Source organism: Carassius auratus, unplaced genomic scaffold (assembly GCF_003368295.1).
Source record: "Carassius auratus strain Wakin unplaced genomic scaffold, ASM336829v1 scaf_tig00014549, whole genome shotgun sequence".
Taxonomy (NCBI): Eukaryota; Metazoa; Chordata; class Actinopteri; order Cypriniformes; family Cyprinidae; genus Carassius; species Carassius auratus.
The window spans coordinates 12,537-27,866 of NW_020524507.1; the positions used below are offsets into that span (position 1 = coordinate 12,537).

General features: G+C 36.6%; 1 long non-coding RNA gene and 1 pseudogene across 1 annotated transcript; both read left to right on the forward strand.

The window, feature by feature from the left end:
- The first annotated feature begins 6,215 nt into the window (after window positions 1-6,215).
- LOC113074408 (proto-oncogene DBL-like) lies at window positions 6,216-10,818 on the forward strand (annotated as a pseudogene).
- A 57-nt stretch (window positions 10,819-10,875) lies between these two features.
- Window positions 10,876-12,386, forward strand: LOC113074405 (uncharacterized). The gene is made up of 4 exons (XR_003280641.1): window positions 10,876-11,031; window positions 11,559-11,721; window positions 11,825-11,931; window positions 12,068-12,386. It is a non-coding gene; the product is annotated as an uncharacterized LOC113074405 (long non-coding RNA).
- The last annotated feature ends 2,944 nt before the right edge of the window (window positions 12,387-15,330 follow it).

Genomic DNA, 15,330 nt, shown 5'->3' on the forward strand with positions numbered 1-15,330 from the left:
GCAGGGTTTTATACTCGGACCTTTGCTCTGCTGGCTTGGGCTGCTCTGTTGTAGAAGCTTTCTGTCAATCCAATTAAACACTTTACCTGCTATTTAGGGCTACAACATGTTTATAAATAAAAATGGGGAATTAAACCAAAGATCTATAGGGAAATTGCAATGGTTTTGCAATTGAATTGAACATGTTTCAGAGCATATCTTGGGAGGAGATTATGTCTCTTAATGTAGTCCAGTTTAGAATTGAATTGACTTGGACTGAACCAAAAAGTCCTGTTATTTGGTTTTGTTGTTTTTTTACTTGACACGAATGTATTTTTGGTTCTAAATCAAAATTATTTGTCATACCGCTTGTTATATTAACTGAATAACAAACAATAAGATCGTTCCATATTTTAAAGAAGGTACAGTGTGATACACTGAAGTGTTGAACAATTTAGCAGAAGTGCACAAAGTATCTAAATACATTTTGGTAAAATGAAAATATATTTTTTTAATATAGTATGACAGTAAAAATCTAATTAATTTATTTAATTTCAATATTTAATATACAGCAATTAATCTTTATTGTATAAAGACGTGGTATTTTGTGTGGAATAAACATAAGAATAATAAATGTCAGCAGAATAATTATGTCAGCAAACAGTTAAATTCATGTGTCTGTGTTAACCAGTAAAAAAAAAAAAAAAACTGTAGTAAATGAGACGAGAACCTCAAAACTTACCTAACTGAGCCACTCAAAATGCAAATATTTTTCTTTAACATGCCCTCAGAAAATATAAATAAATGTAAACAAATATTAATAAAATATCCCAACACAAACTGAAATGGCTGGTCTGCAGTTGGAGCGTGAGCAGGACACTTCAACTTCAAAACAACCTTGAGTGATGTCATGCCTAAACATAGACCATTCACCCAGTACAGCACCTTTAATATAGCACTGTACATATTGCTTGTACACAATTGTAGTAATAAAACATTGTGTACATATTGTAGGATTTCCATTATTAATCATTTATTAGTTCTTTTTCTCACAAACAAGATTGCACCTTAATATACACTTCATTAAAGAAACCCCAAAAGAAAGATAACGTATGGGTAAAGTGGGAGTCTCGCTGCACCAGATGGCCAACAGGTTTGGAAACCCAGTGACCCCTGGGTACTTTTCTTAAGACTTTGACTTATATGAAAGGCTTTTGTGTTGAGCGTTGGTCATTAAATTGTTTTATTTATTGTTTGAATTATGAAAACACTTGCTTTTAACTATACACTTATAGTCTTTATTTTAAATTATAGTTATTTTCTTATTATTTATCATATACCCCTAAAGACATGTATGTAACAAATATGTAACAAAAAGATACAAAACTTTTACAATTATTGACAGTTAAATACTAAAAACTGATTGTTGTTTAATCAAACTGAGTTGTTAATTTCTAAGGTTTATTCATATGCTAATGATTTATTTATTAATGTATTTTTTAACATACCTGTGGCAAAATGTGTAGCGAATAATTAATGGCAAATGTAATTAAATCTCCACATATTAAAGGTGCTTCCTTGCACAAAAGGTGTATGTAAGCTTGTTATGAAATCTCTGTTTGCCCAAGACAGGTAAATCTCTTAGCGTCAGTCAGTGTTCACTGAGATGGCCTTTACTTCCATCTGTTCCCTGGCAGTCCAACGACATCATGTTTATCTAAAGGCTCTCCACCAATCCCAGAAGATCAAGCACTCAGGTGGCGTGTGGCTCACTAGTGCAAGAATTGGCACCCTAAGGATATTTCTCGAGAGTAATCCACTTATTGCTAAGAATTCACTTTAATAGCTATGGTTGAGTCAAAACATTACATTAAGAACATATGTCTTTATTTTTAGGACATAATAAATGCATTAACTGATTTACATTTTTTATTTTTAATTAAAGTGAGTTAAAACTGTTAGGCAAACCTTTCTGATATGTGACCCGGGACCACAAAAACAGTCTTAAGTCAATGGGTTATATTTTTAGCAAAAACAAAAAACAAAAAAACAACAAAAACAACAAAAAACATTGTATGGGTCAAAATTATAGATTTTTCTTTTATGCAAAAAATCATTAGGATATTTAGTAAAGATCATGTTCCATGAATACATTTTGTAAATTTCCTACTGTAAATATATCAAAACTTTATTTTAGATTAGTAATATGTATTGCTAAGAACTTCATTGGACAACTTTAATGGGGATTTTCTCAGTATTTAGATTTTTTTTGCACCCTCAGATTCCGGATTTTCAAATAGTTGTATATCGGCCAAATATTGCCTTGTCCTAATAAACCATAAATCAGTGGAAAGATTGTTTATTCAGCTTCTAGATGATAAACTGACACTTAAGACTGGTTTTGTGGTCCAGGGTCACATATGGGGACATTTTAATCACAATAATGTAACTGAAGAAAAAATTACACATTTAAAATAATTAATTACATTAGATATGTTGTTGATAGATAGGTTGATAATAACAAATCATTTGAAAAATAGTAAAAAATTAAATAAAACAAAACAAAATCATAAATTAAAATAAAAATAAAGAAATAAGTCAGAAAGACCTTAGTCTGTCACTTCTAATATATCAGTTATATTATAATTATATTCAGTTCAGAGTGTGAAGATTTAGGATTTAATCCAAAGGTAATTACAGAAGAGCTCATGTGCGTCTGTAATTATACTTTAGGCATGTGTGGGCGGGCTTGTTAAGAAAGAGGTAAAACCCAGGTAACAAAGAGTCAAAGTCTGTAGTGCACATATAAACATATGATTACTTATTTCTAAACAAGTCCTAAATGAATAATCACATAAAATATTGTATAATTATTTAGAAATAGAAGTGTCATATTTCACTTCTTGTATCCATTGTACACAGGACTGTTGAATAATTTGTATCTAAAATTGTCTGACTCAACCAGCAACAAAGACTTATAATGTAGCAAATATTATGTAGAAGATTTCTTAAAAACAATTTTTAACTTTGAGTAATTTATGATCCAAAAACTATGGTAATGACTGGCTTAAAAGGAGGCTACCTCACATCTCCTAAATATATGCAAAGTTACACATCCTCCCTGGATGGTATCTGCATAAACAGCATTTGCATTAGCCCAACTTCCATATAAACATTATTTTTGTCTGGTTTGACTGGACTGATTGATATCCAGTTTGGTTTTGGTGCTGTGGACCCATAGCTGGCACAGATTGCTTCAGAGTTTAATCTCTCTTAATCTGTCTACACTCCAACTTTGCCTGTAATGGGATTGTGTCTACTGAGAGCACAGGATGGATTCTCTCTTTATTAGAATGCGCTTGAAGTCCTCTGTGACAAAACCAATGTCACTCAAATGAAGTAAAGACCTATGAACTCCGGCCTGACCTTTTGTAAATGCCCAAGGATTTCAAAGATCTAGACGGTGCTCAGCACCTTCCTGGCATGTATTCAGGCTTCCACTTTGATTAAGCTTTTTAATCTTTGTTCTGGACGTCCAGAGTGAGAGTGACCAAACAGTTCTCAAATATTTAGTCTTTTGTGCATTATTGCTTATATAAGTCTTCTTGAAAATGCACTGAATGACTCTTGAATTATGTTAAACCTTGACTAAAATTGAATTGGAATTGTAAACGGGGGTGGGGGGTTGTAACGGGGTGGTGTTGGCGCAGTGGAAAAGACACATGCCTTTGGTGTGAGAGACCCTGGTTCGACTCCACTGTGAGACTCCAATGTGTCCCTGAGCAAGACACTTAACCCCTAGTTGATCCAGAGGCATGCGACCTCTGACATACAGTATATAGCAATTGTAAGTCGCTTTGGATAAAAGCGTCAGCTAAACGAACAAATGTAAATGTAAAAATGTTATCAGTGTCTTTCATTAAGAAAATACATAATGCCTAAGGATGGATTGGAGAAGAGATAGTCACCCCCCTACAGGCCTTTACCTGTAATGTGCATCATTAAGCTGAAAAATTGTGGTTTGCAAATGACAAGTGAAATGGGTCAGAGTTTGTGTTCCTATGAGTGGAAAACCAGGTGCTCATTAGTTCTCATGATCACAAGGCTTGGAGAACATTTTAATTCACATGTTCTATTTATAACTTCTATGAATGCTTAAAAAGCTCAATAACAGTGGCTGCTGGTGTTGAGCCATCCAGATATTTGGTCAAAGTTCATGGGCCTGTCTTTAAATTTGAATGACTGCCAGCACTTTCTAATATCTTTTAATGTAATTGTTGTGTAGTTATATGGTTATGAACCTCATTAGAGACATTCATTTTTTCTCACACTGGTTGCTGTGCTGGTCATCCGTAATCAGCCTAAAACTTAGGTCATCTTCATAGTTCCATGTAGTCACTAGCAGTATATGCTATACTTTGCTATACACATTTAGAAGAGAAGGTACAAAAGCTGTCACTGGGGTGATACAATATAAAAAGTACACCTTTGCACATTTAGTAAGTCCATTAAGTACATCTATGTGTGTGTGTGTGTGTGTGTGTGTCTCTGTATACAAACAAGTAATGTTTTATCTATAGTCAGGGACACTCAGTCACATTAAATTAGATTTTAGTAAAATGATATAAAGCCAGTTAATTTACAAATTATATTAAAAATTACTAACGTATTATTTTTTTATTATACATACATGAAAATATTTCTTCTATATTTATATTTAATAAATAAGAAATATTATTATATAATTATTACTCGCATTTATAACTAGATATATAACCATACATACACATACACAAACACATACACATACACACTGTATTCATAATTTTACATTTTATATCACATTTATTTCAGGTATATGTTTTATATATATATACAGTACAGACCAAAAGTTTGGACACACTTTCTCATTCAAAGAGTTTTCTTTATTTTCATGACTATGAAACTTGTAGAGTCACACTGAAGGCATCAAGGGCTATTTGACCAAGAAGGAGAGTGATGGGGTGCTGCGCCAGATGACCTGGTCTCCACAGTCACCGGACCTGAACCCAATCGAGATGGTTTAGGGGTGAGCTGGACCGCAGACAGAAGGCAAAAGTGCCAACAAGTGCTAAGCATCTCTCGGGGAACTCCTTCAAGACTGTTGGAAGACCATTTCAGGTGACTACCTCTTGAAGCTCATCAAGAGAAGCCAAGAGTGTGCAAAGCAGTAATCAAAGCAGAAGGTGGCTACTTTGAAGAACCTAGAATATGATATATTTTCAGTTGTTTCACACTTTTTTGTTATGTATATAATTCCACATGTGTTAATTCATAGTTTTGATGCCTTCAGTGTGAATCTACAATTTTTATAGTCATGAAAATAAAGAAAACTCTATGAATGAGAAGGTGTGTCCAAACTTTTGGTCTGTACTGTATATATATATATATATATATATATATATATTGTCACGGGAGGAGCACAAGACAGACACAGTGGGCGTGGCGTCAGGCCTCGGAGAGGCTTTTATTAACAGAAATCATAAAACAAAGGGAATAAAAGTGGCCAAAAGGGGGAAAGTGTCCAAAATAACAGGGAATCTGGTGTCCTCGTTGTGCTGCGGGATTTGTGTAGGTCGGGCAGTGTTCATCAAGGAAGGGTCCAGGCAAGGGGCGGAGTCCGGCGGCCGCACGCGCTCCCCTCCTAGGTCCGGGGCGCGAGGGGCGGCGGCTTCTCCTAGCGGCCGCGTCTCTCTCATTGGCCGCGGCGCTGGTAGGGGATGGACGGCCCGGCATCCTGGCCCGTCGGCCGTGTATACGGGTGCGGTTCCCATCCGGATCGCGGGTCCGGCAGCTCACGTCTTGGTGGCGCGGGAGTCCCTCAACGCACCCTTCCTGGACCCACGAGGACACCAGCGTGCATGCACGGGGAAGAGACCGGTCTCCTGAGGAGAGGCGCGTTGGGCTTTTAAACAGCGGCGGTAATGAGGCTCCACTTCCTTCAGGTGTGCCCCATCACACGCCGCCAGCCCTGACTCGTCCAGCGCCCCTCCTCTCACACACCCACTCCAGTCGGGAGCCTGGTGAAGGGCGGCGATTTAGGACGGGGTGCCGGTGATAATCAGGGAGGAGGCAGCTGACTCGTCACAATATATATATATATATATATATATATATATATATATATAGCCTTATTATTATTATCGTTGTTATTATTATTATATATGAATGAGCTGATGTAATAGTTTGAGGTGGCGGTTTACTGCCCGAGTGTGTATCGATCTCTGTCCATGGTGCTGGATTTCATAATTCATGTCCTCCATACAATGTGACTCTTGCAGTTTAATCCAATCAGGTCTGATTCGAGCAAATTACACAACAATGTGGTTTCGTACATAGATTTTGTTCCGCGTTACAGTCCTGCAGGCAAAGTCATGGAAGGGGGAAGTTGTGAGGCTAAGAAGTAGAAGTGTGTCTACATCCATACGAAAATGGCAATTCAGAAACAATGGCCGAGGCTAATCCACTCAGGGGACTGCCCCGGATCCAGAGGGCTGCGGTAAAATACATTCTTCTTTGTTTTGGACCGGGTTTATGCTGCAGAATTGAGGCGAGTCTGGTTTGCTTTTGATTAATGAGAAACTATCAACAAGACTATAAACGCACGCGTTTGTTATAATAATTATTAGTTAGGACCGGGATAATTATTGCAATCAGCAGTATTGTTTTATATTTGATATAGGCATGTGCAGTGATCGGTTTTTGAAACACCTGATACTAATAAGGTAACAGATCTTTTGCCCAGTCTGTTTAACTGATACACTGATTAAAAGCTGGGAACATTATGTTGTTCTTGCAGGAAGAAATGGGCCGTGCTCAAAATATTGTACTACATGGGCACCAGTTGGCAGCGAGTCATCACTATGCTCTTCCCCTGATTGTTCAGCGCTGCAATAAACTGAGGCATCACTCTGACACTCTCACTACAGCTCTTCATGTCAAACAGGCATCTCTCATGTGCATACGAGACTTGCTGTTGCGGTTGGAGGAGGTAATAATGATGCAAATGCAATAAATATGTAATTTATCCAATTTATGCAAAGCATGTACAGACTCTGCATATCTGTGTATGTGCAGACTGTGCATTGGTGTAATGAGGGTGCCTATCTGCTGGCAAACCAGCTGCTGGATAAGTTTCAGTCAAAAGAGGGTGTGCAGGCAGCCCTGCAGGACATTGAGAAACTGATGGAGACAGATCCTTCAGTGCTGCGGTCTAGCCCAGACTTTCTTAGTCTGGAATTTGAAGCAATAATCACTCCACAGTTGCAGGTACTGACATATTTTATGATAAACTATTTCTTTATTAGCTCTATAGCAAGCAGATTAAATCCGCAGTTGCTTCAAGTGAGAAAAGTCACTATTCATGGCCGTTTACCATTTTATGTAATGTGTCTAGCCTCGCCTCCAAGGTCAAAAATGCTGAAGACAAGTCTGTTCTTTCAACAGCGTTAAGCAGTTTTGAGCTGTAGCTAGCTCGTGCTTTGTCTTTCTTAACTTAGCCTTTCTTAGCATTTTCAGATTTCCAAGTAAACCAACCAATTAACTATGTTATAAAATCGTTGATGGTCTAGAGAAGAAATTTTAAATTAAGGCAAAGTGCAGCTACTTCCCGCACATAACATCCGGAAGTCCTATCTAATGTTTTATTTTAGTCACAATAACCTTTTTTATATTGCATGGCAGAAACAAGCTTCCATATATCTAAGCTCTCAAAAAGCAATATTATTTTTTCTCTGAGTACAGACACTGGAATGCAACGATGTAGAGTCCCTCTTTTTCTACAGCATGTCCTTACTAATTTTCTATCGATCAGGTACCTATTTTAAGTTCTCACTGTTCCTTTCTTGTCAGTCTCAGATACAGCAATATCTCGCAATATCTCGACAAAATGAAAATGTATGTTTATGAATCATGAATTTCTTCTCAACCTCCTCTCTTTGTCTGTCTCTCACCAGTATCTTTCCCGTTCTGTCCTCATATCTTTCTTCCCCTCTCTCTTCTGTTATTGCCCATGCCTCCCTCGCTTCTGCAGCCACGTAATGAAGGAGCTGATTGAGACGGAGAGAATTTATGTGGATGAGCTTCTGTCTGTTTTGCGGGTAATGTCTAGACCAAATGGCCTTGAAATTATTGGTCTGTGTTTTATTTTCCCTCGTCCCATTTGCTGTGCAGCTGTAATATTGTAGATGACCTTTGGATGCACTCATTTGGAAACCACATCTTTCCTTTCAAACTGTAGTTTAGTGGCATGGTGCATTAGAGCCTGGTCACATAGTTACATACACACTTTCCACTGGTAATGTGATGTTTTCTGTACAACTGTTGATGGAGACTGCCATTTAAAAACAAAACCAACTCTGGTGTGTCTGATTTGATACAGTGCACACAACATGGAAAGTTTACAATTAGAGCTAATTTAATAGTTAAAAAAAAAAAGAAAAAAAAAGCCATTATGTGCCAAAGGTGAGCCATTATGTGCCAAACATATATACTGCATATGTAAAGACATTACAAAAGATTAAAAGTTACAAGATATAAAGCTACAAAAGATTTTCTATTTTTAAAAATAATGCTGTTTTTTATTTCTTTCTGAGCATCAGAATCCTGAAAAAATGAATCAAGGTTTTCAGAAAAAAAAACGTTTTTAACTTTGATAAAAATAAACGTTTTAGACTGTGAACTCACAATCACAGCTCAGGTAAATGTAATTTGTTCTGCTGTGGTTCTGAAGATTCGGTACTGACAGACTAGAAAAATAATAGAGGAAACATCTGGATACTTAAAGCCCATTAAGAGGAATTAATGCTTTTGCAGAAAGAAACTTTCAGGTCTATGAGTGCTACTGCCAGAACAAACCTAGCTCAGATGCCCTCTGGAGGCAATGTTCAGATTCAGCTTTCATCCAGGTATTGTTGTGGATATTTTTTTTATATCACACAACCATACATTAAAAACTGATAAACATGGCTACAATAAACAACACTAGCAGGTGTTAATAGGGATAGATTGCTAATTTTTGCTAATTTAGAATTCTTTCTTATAGGAGTTAAAAAAAGAAGCTGGATCATAAACTAGGTCTGGACTCATATTTGCTGAAACCTGTTCAACGTTTAACCAAGTACCAGCTTCTTCTGATGGTGCTTAACCAGAACAACCCCCCCACCCCGACACACACACTGATGTCTATTGCACTAAATGCTGTCTGTCTCTCTGATTAGGAACTATTAAAACACAGCTCAAACTCACAGTATGCATCTGAGATGTAAGGCGCGCTAAATGTCATGCTGGATCTCCTCAAGTCTGTCAATGACTCCATGCATCGAACTGCCATCAGTGGTTATGAGGTGTGGCCAAGAAATGAGGAAGGATAGAGGAGGAATATTAAAGGAATAGTTCAGCCAAAAATTAACATTTGCTCAAAAATGGCCTTCCATTAAGGTTGAATGTGCTTCTATTGACATTCCCACATTTGCTTTCTTTTTATTTCCTTTGTATCTAGGGCGAATTGAGTGTCCTGGGCCGTGTCCTTATGCAGGGGTCTTTCAGTGTCTGGATCAAACATAGGAAAGGGCCAACACGCATGAAGGATATGGCTCGCTTTAAACCAATGCAAAGGCATCTGTTCCTTCATGAAAGAGCTCTGCTTTTCTGCAAGAAGAGAGAGGAGAGTGTAGAGGCACATGATCGGACAACCTCTTACAGCTTCAAACACTGGCTGATGGTGAGAGAGAATATCAACTTATTTGACATTTAAACAGTCACTTTGTCAGAACGTATTACTACTTTTGAATGACTGCCAAAGCAGAAAGATACTTTTTGCCGGCAGATTTTGCAATTATGACATCCATCATGCAGCTAACCATTTTTGAGCATGTTGTTGTGTTGCACAAATGCTGAAGTTAAGCACCTCTTTATTGTGCTCCAAAGAGATGGACATTTTTTTATGAAAGGGATTTTAGGCTTAACTCAAATTCCATTGGCCGTTAAAAAACCCACAAGGTTATGTTTTCTCTGTTTCTTTTGTAGATGAGTGCTGTTGGTATCAGAGAAAATGTCAAAGGGGATGTAAAGAAGTTTGAAATGTGGTATAACGGAAAAGAGGAGAGAGTCATTTTATCAAGGTTAAAACTCCACAGTATGGAGTACATTAAAAAAAGTTACAAGTGCCTTTGTCATCACTTAATAACGCCTCCTCAATACCTCTTCATTGATGGAGATATTAAAAAAAATATCTTGTTCACAATGAATGTGAATGTCAAGTGCTGAACATTAAATTTAAGCTTTTTTGCAAAAATTAGAAAAACTAAAAATTAGAAAAAAAAGAAAAGAAAAAAAAAAACACTTTAGAGGAACTAATTAGCCATTTTTAAGACCACTTTGAAAATGTGGGATTCAAAATCTAATCTAACTGACAATAAGGATTTTAATAAAAGGATTTAAGAAAATAAAAAACATTTAAGTGTATGATGGGTTTAGTTTAAACTTTCTACTAAAATTGTTATGATAATAATATAACGTGTAAATAAAAATAATTAAAAATAATTAAATGTTAAAATTATATAAAATAAAATTTGTAATATAAATTAAAATGATTTATATTTAAAATTATATACCTGTATATTATACATATAAATTAGTTATATAAAATATATTCTAAAAATGTGAGTAAATATTATATAAATAAAATAAAATATTAAACAAGAAAAAATATGGTGGCCTCAGAAGTTTGTGTGCAAAAAAAATAAAAAAATAAATTTGTATTTTGTAATTGTTTTATGTTGCAGGCTTCAACTGATGTGAAGACTGTATGGCTCACTGAGATCCTCAACAATCAGCAAAAGATTTACAAAGGTTCCTACACTGCATTTCCATTTCTGTTGATATCAGTGCTGAATTCTGAATTGGTGAATCTTAATGTCTTAATTAAATCTTTTGTGTTTAGTGTGTTTCACTTTCTCAGGTGATGCTCACCCGTATTGGTGAGCAGACATTATCTCCTCCCTTGGCCGACAGGTGATCCTCACTGTACTCCCGTAACCCCTCACATTCTTTTTACAATCTCTTCTAGAGTATGGATGTAAAATGTTTAAATCAAAATTCATATTTGCATATGGAAGGATCTATACAAAAATCAACAGAATTTGTTCAACAGTGTTGCCTTATAAATCACATTCATATAGACTGTATGCTTTGAGCCCATCTACATGATGGATATAGTACAAAATACAAATCAGTACCATTCTGGCATGAAAAACACTCTTGAAGCACACATTCTTGCCATTTCTGAAACCTGCTTGAAACATTTGGATTTTGAGAATAAAACATAAAATGCATTATGCATATATAAAAGATACAAGCATAATTTTACAATAAATAATAAAAGTTACATTTATAATTACATTTGGAAAGTAATTTGCAGCAGATGGTACTTTGTGTTTGTTCTTTCAATTTCTTAGAATTTTGTTGTTCAATGGAACAGGATTGGGATCAATGTCATGTCAACTCTGCTAATATTAACGTTTTTCTTTTCTGCTGCTTAGGTTGTTTTGATGTCCTTCCTCACAGCAAGCTCCAGGAGCCATCTATCAGCTCTGAGGAGGCCGATTCAGACCGTGTGAGTCCGGTTTTGACAGAGGCCATTTTAACTGGCATTTAGTCGAGTTGACAGGAGCAGGAAAATTCACTATGCTATGGAACATAATGGTACATGGGATTTTTAATATGTAAGATGTAAATTGAATCTTGTAATGATTTACGACCCATTCGGGGAGAATGTCGTTATGGTTCGGCTGGTTGTGGGTTGCAGGCTGGCCAGGGACATCTCACTCAGTGGACATCAGTCAGGGTTTGGAGGACTGGACCACTGACCTTTCGAACATTTCAGACTCTGATGAAGAAGATGATGTATTGCTTGTAAGCTTGGACATTTAGATATCATTCCCAGTTATTCGGGTGAAACTTCATCAGCATTAAAGGATTTTGATTGTACAGTATAGTCCATATGATGGCTTTGACCTTGTATTAAGCTCAATTGTTTGTTGTCTTTTAGGTTCCTGGAAAGTATAGAGCAATGGAGGACCACTTAAAGTGTGGCAAGTATGATGTAATCATCAAATGTGGTGATGTCATTCATGTGCTAAAGGAGAGTGCTATGGGGCTTTGGTGAGTCACATTTCATTATTCATTTGTTCTTAAGTGGAGCAAAACATACATAAACATAGAGGGCAGAGCATTCTGATATTTAAAGGGGCAGTTCACTCATCCATGAGTAACAGAGGAATAAGTAGTTGGATTCTGATGACCGTATTTTCCGGACTTTAAGTCGCACTTTTTTTCATAGTTTAGCTGGTCCTGCGACTTATAGTCAGGTGCGACTTATTTATCAAAATTAATTTGACATGAACCAAGAGAAATGAACTAAGACAAATGAACCAAGAGAAAATATTACTGTCTCCTGCCGCGAGAGGGCGCTCTATGCTGCTCAGTGCTCCTGTAGTCTACACTGAAAACATAGAGCGCCCTCTCACGGCTGTAGACGGTAATGTTTTCTCTTGGTTCTTGGTTCTAAATAAATGCGACTTATAGTCCAGTGCGACTTATATATGTTTTTTCCCTCATCATAACGTACGTTTATGTGTAGTTTGGGGTAACAAAGGGTTTTATGGGTTTGACTGAAATAATAATGAAAAAATACACTTTAAATCAATGTTTCAGACAACAACAACAAAACAATCTTGCCTATGCTATAAATGGCACTATGTAACGCTATAATTCCCACAGGCATGTTAACAATTTGACTTGTGAAAGGTGAACTCCCTGTTGATACACTGCTGAGAATGCTGGGAGATGCAGATGCAGGTTTTATAAGCCTACTAATTAAATTAATGTTTATTAAAGCAAACTGATTGTATTTATTTAAACAAATCTGTACTGCTGAAGCTTTTCTTTCTCTAAAGCATTTTGGTGTTGTCTCATAGATACAGGAAATATAAACAACAGGAAGCCCAGCAACACATAAGTACATAAACCACATGTTCACAAAGCTCACACAAAGTGACAACCCTAAAGGCCATTATTGTCATTAAGGACTGTGCCCAGTCACGCCAACCTGAAGCACACAAGCAAACAACAAGTCAGGAAAACAGAGCCGCCTAGTCAAGAGAAAGTTTCCATCTGCCGTCAGTGGGGAATCTGGATTATGCTGCATTTAAAGACAAAAGGAGATTCCTCTCTCTCCTCGAATAAGCCAATGACACGCCAACAATACAGTATGGAAATAAAGGAGCTTTGCAAAGCACTTACTGATCTACTTCACCCCTGGAAAGAACCATCACCATGCTGTGCCATAACATGATATAAAACATGTATTTGTGTAGTTAGCACAGTATTTAACTGTTTAATAAAAACAGGAAGGTTTACTGCATGGATGTAAACTGGCTTGAGAGAATAGTAGACTATTTTTTCTCTTCTTGAATGGGTACATTGGTTGGACATTTATTTAAAAAGCCATTTTAGTTCTGGAATAGACACCAGTGATACAAATAATGAGGGATAAACTAAACATTAGTATGAAGTTAATGAACCAAAACCTAACATTCCATTTCCAAACTTACCATGATGACACTATTTCCTATTTTTTTATTACTCTGATTTTACTTTGGCACTAGTATTTCTCCAAGAAATGTTTCAGAGAAATATGTGCAAGAAAAATTATTTCAGAGAGTATGTGAGATTACAACTTGAACAAATCACTTACAAATCGCTTACAACTTCTCTATACAGCTGGGTTCATCAACCATTACTCCTTCGAGGACAGCCAGAAACCTAGGAGTTGAGATGGATCATCAGTTAAGCTTCACAGACCACATTGCTACAACGCCCCGGTCCTGCAGATTTGCGTTATACAACATTAGGAAGATTAGACCCTTCCTGTCAGAACAAGCTACCCAACTTCTTGCCCAAGCTCTTGTTCTCTCCAGACTGGATTATTGTAATGCTCTCCTGGCGGGCCTTCCTGCATGTACTGTCAAGCCTCTGCAATTGATCCAGAATGCAGCAGCGAGGGTCAATGAGCCAACAAAAGATCACTTTACTCCTCTCCTCATCAGATTACACTCTCTACCAGCAGCCGCTCACATCAAATTCAAGGTACTGATGCTTGCCTACAAGACGACCACTGGTATGTCACCAACATGCCTAAACTCACTGGTTAAATCTTATGTGCCCTCCAGAAGTTTGCGCTCTGAAAGTGAACAACGCCTTTTGGTGCCATCCCAAAGAAGTTTAAAATCACTCTCACGGTCCTTCTCCTGGACTGTGGCCAGCTGGTGGAATGACCTCCCAATCCCAATCCAAACAGCTGAGTCTTCACTCATTTTCAAGAAACATCTAAAGACTCATTTTAGTCGCCAGCACTTAACCAACTAATACTAGCACTTTTCCTTGTTTTCTTGTCCTTTCATTAAATAAACAACAACAACAAAAAAAAACCTGGCTATGCGTTCTAAACTAGACTAACTGAGACTTGTCATTGCACTTGTATACTGTTGTTGTTCTCTTGTTGACCTGAGTGCTTCTATTGTTCTCATTTGTAAGTCGCTTTGGATAAACGCATCTGCTAAATGATTAAATGTAAATGTTAAATTTCAATTACTAGTCAGCAATGTGATTGCTTTATAGCTTCACGGTTATGCTTAAAAACATACAGCTCAGCCATGAGATGATCTGTGTTTATATTCAAATTCACTTTAAGCCAGATCAAATATGGCTATTCTGGACAATTTAGCAAATGTTCTTAGTCATCAATGTGTTTTTAAATGGGTTTATGGAAGAAACAGCATAATTTCTGTGTTCATATTTTGCTTAAAAAAAAAAGTTTTTTTTTTTTTTTTTTTTTTTTTTAAGCACATCCATCACATTTGGGTCAGTTTTAGTCACTGAAATAAAACTTGTTGGTATGCATCATTATAATGTCCATTGTAAACTTGTCCATTCCATTCTTTCTTTTTTTTATGAACTTTCTCTGCACTCACAATGAGCACTTTGTTAACCGCTTAGAAACCACTGAGGTGAATTTACATGAGCTAACCTCATTAAAAACGGGAATGAATAGATACATTATTGTTCAAAATTTTGGGGTCAGAAAGATTTTTCTGCATGTTTTTTTTTTTTTTTGTCTGAAGGGAATAAATATTTTTATCCAGAAAGGATGCATTACGTTGATCAAAAGTGACAGTAAAGACATTGATTAGTATTTCTATTTTAAATAAATGCTATTCTCTGAACTTTCTGTTCATCAAACAATGCTGTAAA